The 16,592-nt window shown below is 35.3% G+C and overlaps 1 protein-coding gene across 1 annotated transcript in view; it reads right to left on the bottom strand.

Moving 5' to 3' along the window:
- Nucleotides 1-14,484, bottom strand: part of LOC111586547 (leucine zipper putative tumor suppressor 2 homolog) — a 53,825-nt gene extending 39,341 nt beyond the window's left edge. The window contains exon 1 of the mRNA XM_055004837.1: nucleotides 14,270-14,484. The gene's annotated coding sequence lies outside the window, so the exon portion shown is untranslated. The remainder of the gene's footprint in view (nucleotides 1-14,269) is intronic.
- Between the last annotated feature and the right edge of the window lie 2,108 nt (nucleotides 14,485-16,592).

Here is a 16,592-nt window from a genome sequence, read left to right as displayed (position 1 = left end):
TTAGGACTTGGTTATTAGATCAGGAGCAAATAAAAACTTGATCAGGTCAAAACCCCCAAAATATTCAGGATAAATAACAGAAAAAAATGAAAATCCTGACGCTGTGAGAGTGATAACAAGCAAAATTGCACGATTTGTTTTCATTTTTTGCCATTTAAATATAAAAAGACGCCTCAACAGAAAGGTCACAACAGCCCAAATGTTCATCTGCCGCCTGAGAATAAGCGATAAAAATATAATAATGGAAACAGAGTGAGTCAGGAGAGTCGTCCTCGACTGTTTTATCGAGCGTGGATGGACGGGCGGCGCGTTGTCTGAATGCTCTACGCCTCCGGCGCTGTCGGTGTGCAGAGGCGGGACTCTCCGTGTGCGTTACTTCAGATGCTCTCCACACGCATAAACTCTTACGTAACGGCCTGACGCAGCCGCTGCTTGACCGTGCATCCTACGGAGCTTCTGATCCTCGTTCTTCCCCGACACCTCTTCACCTCGCAGTCACTCAGCCACCCACTCGAAAAAAGAAAAGCCTCATTTCAGTGCCATTTGGCTGAGATGAGTCGGTTGAACGGTATTCCAGCTTGTGTGTCGTCCATCTCGTGGACTCTCAGAATAATCAGGCCAGAAATCACACAGAGAGCAAAGAGAAACGCATTTAAAAATATCCAAACAACCAACCTCAGGGAAGGGTCGTCCCACTTACATAAGTCCGGTCACACGCTGTACCTCCGACAGCAACGAATGAAGACGAGAAGGGGAAAAGGTGGAGCCGTTGAAACCCTCTTTTAACCCGCCTGTCGTCCTGAGGGTCAAAATGACCCGTTTTAAAGAAAAATTGATATATTTTCACAGTGAAAACTTCCACATTTTCAACATTTTTGGGAAATTTTTGAACATTTTTTGGTAGAAAAAAAGAAATGTTAAAAAAAATGTTTCTTTAAGAACATTCGGAAAAAAATCAACCAAAATCCAGCAAAATTCGCTGGATTTTGGTTGATTTTTTTCCTGAATGTTCTTAAAAAAAATTAGAATTTTTACTGATATATATGGAATCATTTAGATATTTTTAGGATTTTTTGGAAGATTCTTATTCATTTTTTGAAAATATTTACAATTTAAATTTAAATTTTTTTTTTTACATTTTTATTTCTTGCAAAATTAGTTTTTGTTTTTTTAAATAAAACTTTTAAGGGAAACTTTTAAGGAATTTTCTTCCTAAAGATTTTGCACATTTTTATAAATTTGGGGAACTTTTTGCTTAATTTTTAGATTTTTTTCAGACAAGGGAACAATATTTTTTGGTGCCGTAAATGAGGACAACAGGAGGGTTAAAAACTGGTACCACACAACATTTTTTACTTTTTGAGACAACCGAGATAAAATTACTGAGGCGCAGCTGCTGTTCAAGACTGATGTCCCATCCATGAACTTCAGAAAAAGGACAGAGGATGAAATATTATATAAGGTTATAAAGTGAAATGAAAAAGCCAAGTGTTTGACCATTTATAAAAACCTTTCAAGGAAACAAAAAGAGTAATGTGACCTTGTTGGGTAAGAGTGAGGAGGAAATGAGAGAAAATGTGGAAGAAAAGACTTGGAGGGTGGGTCGATTAATCTCTTGATTGTTTTTTTAATCAATTGATTAGTTGTCTGGTTATAAAATGTCAGAAAATGGTGCAAAATGTCGATAAATGTTTCCCCAAAGTCCAAGATGATGTCCTCAAATGTCTTGCGTTGTCCACAAGTCAAAGATATTCATTTTACTGTGATAAACATAGGAAAGAAACCAGAAAAAATGTCACATTTACAAACACAGAACTTGGGCATTTTCCATCTTTTTACTCATACAGCCTAATCTACTATCAAAATAACTGTTGACCAACTTAAAAGTGGGCATCTAACTGCTTCAGAGATTCATCATTGTAGCTCTTGTAAAGACGATTTCCAATTTATCACCAGTCTTTTTTCCATATTCTTGGCCACCTTTTGTATCAGTTATGGCAGATCTGTACTCTTTACTGTCTTAAAGGTCCCATATTGTGTCACTTTTTTTAGCAAATTAATCAAAAGTCTCACAGTGGATCTTTCAGTTTTTCAGCTCAAATTACTGCAAGGATGGTTCATTTCACCATGATTGTATAAACCCTGGTTTTAGTGCTGCTTTAAATGAGCTGTTTTGTTCTGAAAACAAATGAGCTGCTGCTTTTCCTGCCCCCTTCAGGAAGAAAACTCTCTCTGCATCAGCGATTGACAGCTGGAATTGGTTAGTTAGGTGTTACGTAGTGCCTGGATCAGATTCTTCCTCTTTCTGTAAAGCTAGGAGGCTAACTAGTCATAGCCAGAGCAGTAAAAATCTTCCTGTTTTAACCGCCTTCATTTTACATCTCCAAGAATTTAGTTTGAAGACTGCAAACTATTTACATACAACATGAGGCAGTCTTTCAGTAAACTTTAAACCATGCATCGATTTTTGTTTCCCAAAGCACAAACATGACATTCACAATGAGAAAAGCATTCAGAGAGCGCAGTCCTCCTCCAAAGCTGCTCATTCCCCATATGGCACTGTCCAAAATGCAGCATTTTTTTAATTAGTTATTGATTATCAGAAATCACTGCAACATACAATGTGTCCATTTAATATAGATGTACCCACAAATAAAACGACCTTCCACTGAGCACAGGTGTGTGTTCTGCATGTGTACGTTATGTACGGATATCGAATCACGTGACCTAAATATGTAGCGGGTGGCGGGAATTGATGGGATTCAGAAACACCCCCACAATTGAATCAATTGTTCCTTGTATCATTTCTGACTGATAAGTCCTGATAAGTCCACAGTGGTGGATTTGTAGTAGGATCACAATCATGTGATCATCAGCAGGCAGCTGATGTAGTGTTCACTTGTTGTCATGGTTACAGTGACGATGTTCCGCTATCTGGCAATGATACAGAAATCTTTAACAAATCTGTGGATTCAGACTATAAGCTGCATCACTGCCAAAATCTAATGAAGTGGTTCTTCTGTCATTTCTGACCTTCTCTGAAAATTTCAGCCAAATCCATTAGTCTGTTTTTGAGAAATGTTGTAGACGGACAGACAGACAGATGCCGATCGTCACAAAACTCCACTGCATTCCTTGGTGGAATAACTAGGGTTACAACTAGGGATATTTGCATGAAAATGTAATGTCAGTCAGTATCGTTACCGTTTTTTTTTTCTATCATGAAAAACGATAAAATGCTACCTGGATTTTGCCGGCATTTACCGGCGAAAGTCTTGTTGCATTTGAGAATGCATCCAATGGGCCGTCACAGTAAAATTAGGCATGATGTGTTAGTTGATGTGACAGGACAATATCGGCATATCGGTTAGGCAAAAAAGTCAATATCAGACAACTCTAGTTACAACAAAACAACCATTTTCATTGATGATTAATCTATTGCTTATTTTCTCAAACCAATTTGTTTGGTCTATAAAATGTCAGAAAATGATGAAAAATGTTTCCCAAAGCACAAAATAACGCCGTAAATGTCTTGTTTTGTCCAAGATATTCAATTTACTGTCATAGAAGTGGAAAAAGAAACAGAAAATGTTAAAATTTATAAAGCTGGAAACAGAAATTTGACTTTGTTCCTCAAAAAATTCAACTCAAACCCATTAACTGACAATAACAGTTCACAAATAACCAATTAACTGATAAACTGTTGCAGCTCTACAGTTCAGTAAGAACCAGAAAGAGTTAGCACATGCAGTAAATATGGTGTGTAAAGTCTGATGGATATTTACAACTGAGATTTCATCTTCTGTCTTGATTTTCTCATCTCTTTTTGCTCTATTTTTTGCCTCTTCTGACATCTTTATTTCGCCACATTCCCATCAATTAACTCCGTAAGCAGAGTGTTGTCGTAACCGCCGGAAACTACGAAAAAAAGACCCGGCGTGGGACAAACCGGAGTTTAAATGGCTCCTCGGATCGTTTGTTTTCTGTGTCGCTGTATTCTCATGTTTGTGGCCACAGTCGGAGGGAAAGACTGTTGGGCTCCAATGATGCAGGATTTCAGGAGGACAGATGAAGAGTCAGCAAGCGGGAAAATGAGCGGTGGTGAGGAAATGAGAAATAAAAACAGTAGAAGATGACGGGCCTCCTGTACATCAGCACATATGGGCCTCCCTGCAGCAACTGTGAACGTCATGATCGCACTAACTACCACCTCCAATCACTGCCGCTCCGGGGACGACATGTTGTTTTTCTGGATTTTTTTTTTGCTTTTTTTTCCAGATCATCATCATCATCATCATCATCATCTACAAGTGACAGATGATGTAACAACTACATGAAGATTCTGTGTGAAATATTTTCAGCTTAAGCTCAGATTCAGGCAAAAGGCCAAACCCAACAAATGAAGTTCACATCCTCCGCCTCAGCCTGAAGTCTGAGCTCCTGAAATACAAGCAGCTCCAACACATTCATCTCTCCAGTAATGACAGGAATGTTTTACAACACAGTTAAAAAGGTTAAATCCTGTTTAAAAAAGCCTGAAAAGCTGTCAGGAAGGGTTCTACAATGTTCAAAAACAGCAAAAATGGTGAAAATAATGACACATATCTGTCAAATAATTTATTTTTACATATTAAAATAGTAAAGTGTATTTAATATGCATTAACAGATTGACTAATTTCATTTCAGAAATTCTATTCTAATTTAAATATGTATTCTACAGATTTTTGTTGAGGACATTTGGTACAGTTTTAGATTTTTTTTTTTTTTTTTACAGTTAACATGTAAAGTCATTTTTTTCACATTTTTTTCAATATTATTTGTAATTGAACAGAACAAGAAAATCCACAAAATAATAGATTAAAGAAGTACTATTTTTAAATCCTTAAAATATGTTATTTTCCTTTCAAATAATCACAAATATCTATAAAATCATTTGTTATTGTTTTTTGCTGACTGATATATAGTATAAAAATGTGTAATTTTATGGTTAAACATTGTAAAAATAATTAATTACAATTATTTAAATTTTTATTATTAGTATTATTTTATATTTTACTAGATAAGACAGACAGAAATCAGTAAAATAACACTGAAATAAAGACTTCTTTTTTGCCAATTCAAATATAGCTTAAAAATGTGTAATTTTATGGTCAAACATTGTAAAATAATAATAATAATTACAATTATTCTTTTTTTGTTTTTTTTACATTTTACTAGAAATAGTGTGGAATTTAACCAAACAGAAAAAAATCTGCAAAATAACACAAATTGCTGTGTTGCTGATTCAAATGTAGTATCAAAATTTGCAATTTTAAGGTCAAACATTGTAAAATAACTAATTACAATTATTTAATTTGTTTAGTTTTTTCACATTTTATTATATATTGTGTGGAATTAAACAAAACAGAAAAAACCTTTAAAATAACAGTTAAATAAAGATTTTTTCTGCTTCAAATATAGTACAAAATGTGTAATTTTATGGCCAAATATAAAATAATTGATTACGATTTTTTTTTTTTACATTTTGCTAGATATAGTGTGGAATTTAGTAAAACTGAAAAAAACTTTTTTTGCTGATTCAAATATAGTATAAAATTTGTATTTTTTTTGAACAATTTGATTAATCAATAATCAAAATAGTTACTGGAAATTGGATATTTTTAAATGAGGCAATTTTAAGCTTAGATTTGGTGAATTTTCCAGAACGCCACACGATTGGCTGAAAGTTTTGATAAATGGTGTAATTTCAGTGGTTTTCTTAAAGATAACAAGTATTTTATGGGATCTGATTAACAGAAACTGGTTATTTTTTTAAAAGACACGTAGAACAATGTGAAAATCTCAAATTTAAGATTAAAATATGTAGATATTTTCAAACATTGTTATTTTTTATGATTATTTTCACAGTTTCTGGCCTTAAAAATACTGTAATTTTGGTGATTTTCTTAAAACTAACAGGTATTTTATGGGATCTGGTTAATAGATTGTTTTTTTAAATTAGCCATGTAGAACAACATTGCAATCGCAAATTTAAGCTTAGATTAGGTTCATTTTCCCAAACATTATTGCCATTTTTTATTATTTTGACAATTTCCGGCCCTGAAAATGGTGTAACTTTAGTGATTTTCTTAAAGATAACAAGTACGTTATGAGATCTGATTAACAGAAATTGGTAGAACAATGAGATTTTAATGCTACAATCTCAAATTTAAGCTTAGATTAGGTTCATTTTGCCAAACGTGAAATGATTTTTGCAGTTTCTGGTCCTATAAATGCTGTAATTTTGTTGATTTTCTTAACCATAACATGCCTTAGACACACCAGTGGGTTTTGGGGTTCAGAGGATTGAAAAATAATGACTATCAGAGGATAAATTCAGATTTTTTTCTGTCTCTTCATGTAATCCCAGTCTGAGTAAGTGATGCTGAGATGCAACCATCTGCTGCTGGACTCCTTCCTGTCACTGAATAGAGCTGCTTATTACTCCGGCTGCATGTTTCTGGATTTAACTCGACGGCTTCAGAGTTAACAAATGTTTCCTCTCCGACCAAGGACACGTTTCCACCGAGCCACTAAGTGACATTGATGGCGGCGACTCCGGCCGTTCTGGCATCTTATCGCTGTTGTTTACCAAACTGAATCTAATCTAACCTCTGCTGCAGCAGCTGCTTGACATCCATTCACAAAATGACTGCAGGAAAAGACGCAGTGACACGGGTCAAGAAAGGAAAGAAAAAAAAAGAGGTTTTGCAAACATTTGGGACTGATTAGGAAAGTGAATGTGTTGAAGCAGTGATTGAAAGGCTGGAAAAGTCCAATGACTGTTTCTCTGCGTAGAATATTATTAGAAATTTACAGGGAGGAGAGTTTTTATAACGTCACTGGCATCGGTATTCAACGGATGAACAGCGAACTGCTGGTAGAATAAAGAACAGCAGAATCATTTTAACATTAACCCTCCTGTTGTCCTCATTTACAGGCGCCAAAAAATTTTGTTTCCTTGTCTGGAAAAAATTCCAAAAATTCAGGAAAAAAATTCCCCAAATTTCTGAAAATTTGCAAAACCTTCAGGAAGAAAATTCCAATAATTCCTTAAAAGATTCACTTAAAAGTTTTATTTTTTTTAAAAAATTCCCAAAATTTGGCAAGAAAATTCTTGTAAATATTTTCAAAAAATGAGTAAAAATCTTCCAAAAAAATCCTAAAAATATCTAAAGTGATTCCATATGTATCAGTAAATCTTTTAATATTTTCTTGAAGAATATTCACAAAAAAATCAACCAAAATCAACCATTTTCAATCCTTAATATTCATTTTTTTATTTCAGATATGTCAATTTGATTTATTTATAGTACAAAATAATAACAGATTTTATATATTTAAATTTAAAAATTGAATCTAAAAACTCTATGCAATTGATTTTTTGATCATTTATATTTTAGCAGATTGACAGATATAAAATTTTTGTGGGTATTTTCATCATATAAAAACGTACCAGACTGAATGCTTTGATGTTTTGGATGTTTGTTAAACAATTGATGGATATTTGTTATCAAATTACGCTGATTTTCACTGTTTTCTGATTAACAGGAAAAACAATGAATCAAAAAAACTATTAGCTGATTAATCAACTGGCCACAATCCATAATAAACATACACTGACGCTTTAATATTGTTCTTTAACATTTTAAGAATGTTTTCAGCTCATTAAAACAACAGACTTTTTCCACAGCTGATGTTTTGACTTCATCAAATAGACGAAAAATCCCAGCTGCTCCCAAAAACGCTCCCACTGATGGTGACCCAGCTTTAGGAATACCAGGATCCATGTAACCAAAGGAGCTAAAAGGAACTCAACCAGCACTGATTTTATGTTTTACACCTGTCACGGAAAAAAACATTAGCACAGAAGCTAAACTCAGACCTGTTTTCATTCTATTAAGTATTTTCTAAATTAATCAGTGAGATATTCGGTTTATAAAATGACAGAAATTGGTGAAAAATGTTGATTTGTGATGTCTCTAAATTTGTTATTTTGTCAAAAACCACAAAATATTAAGTTTACTGTCATAGATAAGGAAAGGAAGCAGGAAATATTTAGATTTAAGAAGCTAAAATAAGAGAATTTGGACTTTTTAAGAAAACTACTTGAGTTAATAAACCCAATTATCAAAGTAGTTGGTAACTAATTGACTAATTGAACAATTACTGCAGCTGTAATCTGTACTTGTGTCTTCTTTAGGGTGGAAAAAAGGCTTTCTGTATAGGAAAAGAGATCAAAAAAGGTTCTGCTGGGTCTTCTATCAAGATTCACTTTTGTTCAAAGTTCTGGAGGAAGCACATAAAGATGTTAAAAGTTTAGAAATATGGATAGCGGCTGTTTTGGCTGCACGGACCATTTGCAGTGAAAATGGGGCCATTATTCAAAGCACAAGGAAAGGAGACGACAAAATATGGCAATCTGGGAGGTAAAAGATGTCTCCAGATTAATGAGGCGCTGTGCACTGCACCTGAAAATTGGGACGAAGCAAAGAGAACAAAGTGTGAAGCCTAAATAATCTGCATCCTCTTTATATTCTTCAGAACAAATCCCCATCGCAGACCGGTCGGCTCGGGACAGACAGGATTAGACAGGAAAGGAGAAAAAACAAAAGCGTCCTGACTCGTTCTCAGGCTCAGAAACCAGAGGTCTCAGAAACCTCAGCCGCTGCCTCCCAGTGCCCTCAGACAGCTGTGCATCCAGCTGTGCAAAAAGCTCACAGCTGGCCAAGATTACCAAACCCAATGCTGGGGAGGAGTCCAAAAAAAGCCCGTCTGGAAGGGACAGGAAAGATATTAACCCTCATGTCATCCTGTGGGTCAAAACTGACCCGGTTTAAAGTTTGAAAATGTGGGAAAAAACTATATTTTCACAGTGAAACTTCCGATGTCCACACTTGGAAAATCCTGAACAACAAATCTTTGTTCATTTTTTTTGTGAATGTTCTTCAGAAACGTTTTTAACATTTCTCTTTTTCCACCAAAATATGTTCAAAAATTCCCAAAAATGTTGAAAATGTGGACATCAGAAGTTTCACTGTGAAAATATTTTTTTTCTCCACATTTTCAAACTTTAAACCGGGTCAATCTGACCCGCAGGATGACATGAGGGTTAAAGGAGGCTGGGCAGGTAAAGTCATCAGTTTGTTCTGTTTTGTCAACAGGCTGCATGTGTGCATTCAGCATGTTGTTATTCTGCATGTTATGACTGCAGAGAGCCACAAAACACGGATTCTAGCGACTCACAGCAGGTTTTCCTCCAGCAAAATGTAACTATGAGACATAATTCCAGGAGGAAAATAACAAATGCAGCTCTTAAACCAAAGAGGTGTCCCTTCTTTTCTCTTGAAGACACATAACAGACATGTCATTGTTTGAAAAGCCCCACTGACTCACTGTTTTAAACACTGCAGTGTGGGAAACTGTGCAACATCACTAATTACAGTAAGCAGCCAGCGACAGGAGAGTAAACTTCAACACAATGAAGCTCTGCAAAGACAAAGAAACCCGCTAAACGCTACAGCGGCGTCTCGTTTGACAGGACGGGCCTCGGAGGAAAACTAAAACAGCCTTCATGCTGCCTGACAGCTCCTGCTGGGTTCCCACTGTCGTCTAAAGTTTCTTATTTGTTCTTGGAGGAGACGGTTGGAGCGATTTCACCTTCAGTTTAAACAGCTCAAGGGCAACATTCAGAGCAGAAGACAGATAATGTACAATGAAATATGGCCTTTTACACTAATAAACACCTCCTGCTCCGTCTCCTGCAGAAAGATAAACTACACGACCACAAGCTCTGATCATAACAACACTGCTGGAGGATATTCTAACTCCAGCACATACTGTACCTCTAACATACCTGCTCTTACTTCAACACAACATAATGATCCAGAGACGTGGCTACTTGGACTTTTTGTTCTTCATGCATATGACTTTAACTCCTCCAGGCGGGGAGGACGTAAATATTTGCCTCCAGGAATTAGAGGCTGCATATTTTCAGCAGGTAGGAGTGTTCTGAAGGGAATGCCAGTTTCATCAGTAGACATGCAGCTTTTAATACGGTAGTTTTAGTTTTTCCAGACTTAGACTTTATTAATCCCCAGGAGGGAAATTAAGTTGTTACAGCAGCATGGATGTTCAATAAAGGGGTAAATAATAAGATAACACAGAATATTAGGGTATAAAGTGAAGGTAAAATAAAATAAAGTAAAATAAAACATGCGGTCCGCGGGCCAAAAGCGGTCCTCCAGAGGGTCCAATCCGGCCCTCAAAGTGTAAAAATTCCAGAGAAGACATTAACTGCAGATTGTAAATTAGTAAAACTATAAATTTAAAATAAATTCTTGACCATAACTAGTTGTTCTGATCATAAAGTAAAATACTAGATTGTTCTATTGTCATTTTGGGTCTAATTTTTGTACGATTTTGTCTTGTTTTTGTTGTTTTTTTTCTGACTTTTGCCTTTTGCTGGTGTTTTTGTTGTTTTGTTTCTGGTTTTTGTCATTTTGTGTTTTGCTTTATCCGTCGTTTTGTGTATCATGTTTGTCATTTTGTTTCACATTTTTGTCATTTTTTTTGTCTCATTTGTGTCGTTTGTCCATTTTTTAAAAATTTATTTGTCACGTTTTTTTGTCTCTTGTTTTGTTTTGTGTTGTCTTATTTTTTTGTCATTTTGTTTCTCACTTTTGTAATTTTGTGTCTCGGTTTTGTAATATTTTGCCTTGTTTTGTTGTTGTTTGTCTTTTTTTAAAGTAAAATACTATATCATTCAGTTCCAGATGACTAAATAATTTGTACTTTTGTAGACACTCTGTGATCTGGAAGTTGTAATGTGGAAATGATAAACTGAGGAATAATATTGCAAAAAATGTAATTTATTTTTCTTAATAAATTTCAGGTTGTTCATAATGTTTTGTAAAAAGATAATTCCTTAAATGCGAACATTTTCAGAATGTACTTTTTTGAACTAAAACAAAGGAAAAATGTGGAGTTGTGGGTATTTCTAGGTTATTATGCTGTGATTTTATTGGTCCAGAACACTGGAGATCAAACTGAGCTGAATGTGGAACCTGAACTAAATGAGTTTGGCACCTCTGATTTACATAAAGTCATAAAAATCCTGAAAAACAAAGCATAAAGAGGCACATCGAGGAGCTCGACATGGACATTAACAAGCTGATAAAGCAGTTCCTTTGAATGTGAGGGAAAGCTGCCGAGCGCTCAGAAAAATCACTCCAGAAATGATCAATGCAAATAAACTAGCGGCCGAAGCTCCACAACCTTCCAGAGGCGCTCAGATCTGACCTCCGTTTGTCTCGAAGCTGCACAAATTTCAACATAACATCCTGCAGAGTTGGTGGGGGTTGGAGGCCGGAGTTCTGCTGCTTTGGTTTATTTGTTCTTCCTCTTTGCTGTGTTATCATCTCAGCATTCGGCCTTCGTTTGCAGAAAAATAGGCTCGTTTTTTTGGAACCTCATTAGTTAACCCTCCTGTTGTCCTGCGGGTCAAACTGAGCTGTTTTAAAGTTTGAAAATGTGGGGAAAATATATTTTCACAGTGAAAATTTCCACATTTTCAACATTTTTCGGGAAATTTTTGAAAAATTTTTTCGTGAAAAAAAAGAAATGTTAAATAAAATATTTCTTTAAGAACATTCAGAAAAAATGATTTTTTTGTGAATGTTCTGAAAGAAAATATCAGAAGTTTTACTGATATATATGTAATCACTTTAGATATTTTAAAGAATTGTTTTTGGAAGATTTTTATTCATTTTTTGAAAATATTTACAATTCTTTAATTTTTAAAATTTTTATTTCTTGCTAAATTTGGGGATTTTTTAAAAATCAAACTTTTAAGGGAAACATTTAAGGAATTATTGGAATTTTCGTCCTGAAGATTTTGCTAATTTTTTTTATAAATTTGGGGAATTTTTTTGCTGAATTTTTGGATTTTTTTTCAGACAAGGGAACAGTATTTTTTGGTGCCCATAAATGAAGACAACAGGAGGGTTAAATGAGGCCTCATGGGGGGATTTTTGTTGCACACAGAAACACAGAACTCCATCTGAACTGAAATCTCTTTTTGGGTGTGTAAATTCTATTTTTGTTGCTTCCAGTGAAAAACACAAACCGGCCCCAACGACGCCGTGAAAAGTGCCTCTGAGTCGAGCCAGAAGAGTCTGCAGACGGGAATGCCATTCATTTTAAGAATTCACATATGTTATTGCTGCACCCCAGGGCATGTCAGCCAATCCTGGAGAACCACTCTCCCTTTACATACCGGCAGGAAAACAGACCGCGGATTGTTTTGTGTTGTCACTGGGATGTAAAATCTGCCACAAAACTTTTTGTGGGCTCGAAAGATGCTTCTTCCCTTTTTTTTTTCTTTTGAGCTAAAACATAAACTCTGAATGCATTTTTAGCACCGAGCAGACCCAGATTTCAAGCCCCAGTGATGCTGCAAGAACTTTCTTTGCAGTTTCTAAACTTGCAGACACAGAACAATCAATTTCACACTTAAAAAAACATGCATGTGGATTAAATTAGGGTGCAAAAGGGACAAGAGACAAGACTTTGAATGCACCACTTTGGCACACATTCATACAGCAGAGCATTAACTATCCAGGCCAGTTTTTCTATAAGATAAGAGATAAGATAAAAGACTCAAGCAAGCATAAGTTATGGCAACTGGACTAACCTCGTGTGAGTCGAAAACGTTTCACCTCTCATCCAAGAGGCTTCTTCAGTTCTGAGCCTCAGCCTCTTGGATGAGAGGTGAAACGTTTTCGACTCACACGAGGTTAGTCCAGTTGCCATAACTTATGCTTGCTTGAGACTTATCATGACCTGGATGACTGAGAACATCCACAGATTTAAGATAAAAGACATAAGATTATTTTGAGCAGATAAAGAAAATGCTGATTTATGATTTGGAACTGAAGTCTGAGCAGGAAAAACTGCAGGAAGCACTTTATTTTGTCTAAACACACCCGACCCGTCATGTCTGATGCACATACTGATAAAAAGCTAATTTTGGCTTTTAACCCTCCTGTTGTCCTCATTTACGGGCAGCAAAAAATATTGTTCCCTCGTCTGAAAACAATCCAAAAATTCAGCAAAAAATTCCCCAAATTTATAAAAAATTAGCAAAATCTTCAGGAAGAAAATTCCAAAAATTCCTCAAAATTTTCCCTGAAAAGTTTTATTTAAAAAAAAAAAATCCCCAAATTTGGCAAGAAATAAAAATTTAAAAAAGAAAAATTGTAAATATTTTCAAAAAATGAATAAAAAGCTTGCCAAAAAAAAATTCCTAAAAATTTCTAAAATGATTCCGTATATATCAGTCGAACTTCTATTTTTTTTAAGAACATTCAGCGACATTCGCTGGATTTTGGTAGATTTTTTCTGACATTTTCAGCATTTCTTTTTTTTTTCCACCAAAATATTTTCAAACCAAAAAATATTGTTCCCTTGTCTGAAAAAAATCCCAAAATTCAGCAAAAAAAATTCAACAAATTTCTGAAAATTTGCAAAACCTTCAGCAAGACAATTCCAATAATTCCTTAAAAGTTTTTCTTAAAAGTTTTTTTTTTAAATCCCCCAAATTTGGCAAGAAAACTCTTGTAAATATTTTCAAAATATGAGTAAAAGTCTTCCAAAAAAATCCTCAAAATATCTAAAGTGATTCCATATATATCAGTAAAACTTCTAATATCTTCTTTAAGAACATTCACATAAAAATGAACTAAAATCCAGTGAATTTGCTGGATTCTGGTTCATTTTTTACTGAATCTTCTTAAGAAACATTTTTTTGACATTTCTTTTTTTCCCACCAAATAATTTTCAAAAATTTCCCAAAAATGTAGAAAATGTGAAAGTTTTCACTGTAAAAATATGTATTTTTCCCAAATTTTTCAAACTTTAAGGACGACAGGAGGGTTAAAGAAAGACTTCAGGGCCCTCCAGGGGGCATTTTACACTCTTAATGAACCTGTTGGAGGAGCTTAACTGCATAAATTACACCTAATTTCCGCCTTATCGTTGCTAATGATCGTAAGTGATTCATTTAACCTTCACACACCTGTCCAGAAAGGTGCAACAGAGGGGATTTCCACAAGTTTACACAAACTTACTGAACACACGTGTATTTAGACGACAAAAACATCCACGTAAAGACATCCACACACCAATGATCCTGCACTTCAAGTTAGTTTTAGTGATAAATTCAGCCTACCATGCACAGTGAAGCGGACAGCTGCTTCTGTTGACCAAAAATCTGGACTCGACGAGCTTTTCTCCCCCTTTCAAGCCGTTTTTATCCACAAACACGGAACTTTACCGAGTGATATGTTGACAAAACTACATGTTAAGTGTGTTTCCTTCGCTCTCCAGCTGCTGTTCTCCTCCTGGAAGGCGGGTTTGTTGTTGTGAGCAGAGCAGGACCGGAGCTGCTCGTGTTTTACTGAGCGCAGTAAAGCTGCAGTGGAGATTCACGACTGCATCCGGTGAGGGATTTCAGAATAAGATAGCCTACTTAACGAATACTGATGTCAGAATAAAATACTGAAAAAGATCAATTATGTCCATCTTCCCACTAAAAAAAAAACCAATAATACATATAGAAATTCCCATCCTGACCAAAGTTTACAGGATATTAAAATTCCATTTCGGGTATTTTTTTGGATGATAGTGCCCTTGCAAATCTTAAAATAGCATCAAAATCCTTACTAGTCTAAGGAATTCAAAGAAAATACCACTGATCTGTCATTGATGTGACATTTGGCCTCGGCAAAATCGGCCTCTGTGTTGTTTTTAAGGTTATATAAAAAAAAGTATTCACCCTCATTGATTTTCAGCATAATTTTTCAACAATAATTTATCAAAAAAGACTCTTTCATGTCAAATTGAAAACAGATTTCTACAAAATAATGCCAATTTGTAATATTCATGTAATTTTTATTTTTATTTTATTCTTTATTCTTAGAATTCTTATTGTTTCAGTGTGGGAAAGGTGCAAAATACATTTCACTGCGCATTATGCTATGTATAATTGTGTTTGTGATAAATAAACGTCTTGAATCTTGATTCTTTTAAAACATATTTATTTGGATAATATGTTAAGTTTTAGCTTGTTTTTGTTGCTCTTGTTTCACAGTCAACACATAAACAAAACAAGAAAAATCTGTGAGCATAACAGCTGTAAAATTACTTCCACTTTTCATACTTAGCGTACATATTTTTTCTTGCAAATAATGCCAAATATGTGCAAAATAACTATATTTTTGCTGATTTATATACAGCAAATAAGTGGGTCTTTTTACAGTGAAAAATTGCAAAAGAATGAATTCTATTTTAAAAAATACAGATTTCCCATGTTAGCATGATTTATAATTGTCCCTGTTTTTACAGTCAGCATTTAAATCAATACTTTTTATTTGGATTTTACTGGATATGATCTGTAATTTAACTAATTAAAAAGCAAATTGTTGCAAAAAACATAGTTAAAACCTGTTGAATGAATAAATGTTATTTTTTACATTATAGATAAAGCAAACTGCAATACAGATTACCTGAATGCATGTCCCCTAAAATGACTCTGTCATTGATGGAGTTTTAACAATAAATAAATATTAACATCTCTGTGAAGGCTGCACTTGTTGCAGGGCTGTTGTATCTGTTTTAGCACAGAAATGACTCCAAAGGCCAACGTGCATGCTTTTACTTTGAAGGCAGCTTGGTAGCCTGCAGTATTTCCGTGTCGATGTGGTGCTTGATGCTTGAACACACACACCTACACACACACACACACACCTACACACACCTACACACACACACACACACACACACACACACACACACACACACACACACACACACACACACACACACACACACACACACACACACACACACACACACACACCTACACACACACGCACACACACACACACACACACCTTTAGCCTACTAACAGCAGTAGTAACACACTTTTTGCTCACATTTTGCCCTAAAGCCAGAACAACTGAACCAATCTAAAATAAGTGAATGTTAACCTGGTCACTGCACACAACATCTGACAGGAAGAGCAGCACCAGGTTACCACATGCATTTAACACTACAAACTACAGTCATATAATGTGAATACTAGAGTTTATTAGACACATTTTCACATCCAGTGTCCAGTCGTGGCCCATAAAGCTTCCAGAACCACAGTTACTGGGCTGTAAAGGGATCACAGAGTCCTGCTGTGTGATGGTTTGTGATCAAGACGGCGTACCCTAGATTCTGTTCCAGTACAACTGGTTCTTTGCTCTGTATTCTAAATATGTAGAACGAGGTCATACCTGACTAACCTCAGCCCTCTCAGACGAGGCTTCCTGCTCCAGAGGAGTGAAACCAGGCTGAACCGGGTCCCTCAGAGACCAGAGCTCTCTTTTATCTGCCGTGGCAACATATAGGCAAGATTAACAAGACATATAGATAAAATCCAAAAAACGCTGGACATCTGCTTTTTATTTTTAGACCTGAACCCTGGCTGACTCTCCCCTGGTCCACAT

Source organism: Amphiprion ocellaris, chromosome 18, assembly GCF_022539595.1.
Source record: "Amphiprion ocellaris isolate individual 3 ecotype Okinawa chromosome 18, ASM2253959v1, whole genome shotgun sequence".
Taxonomy (NCBI): Eukaryota; Metazoa; Chordata; class Actinopteri; family Pomacentridae; genus Amphiprion; species Amphiprion ocellaris.
Note: the sequence above shows the minus strand (reverse complement) of the source record. Positions and strands in the feature narration are given on the sequence as shown.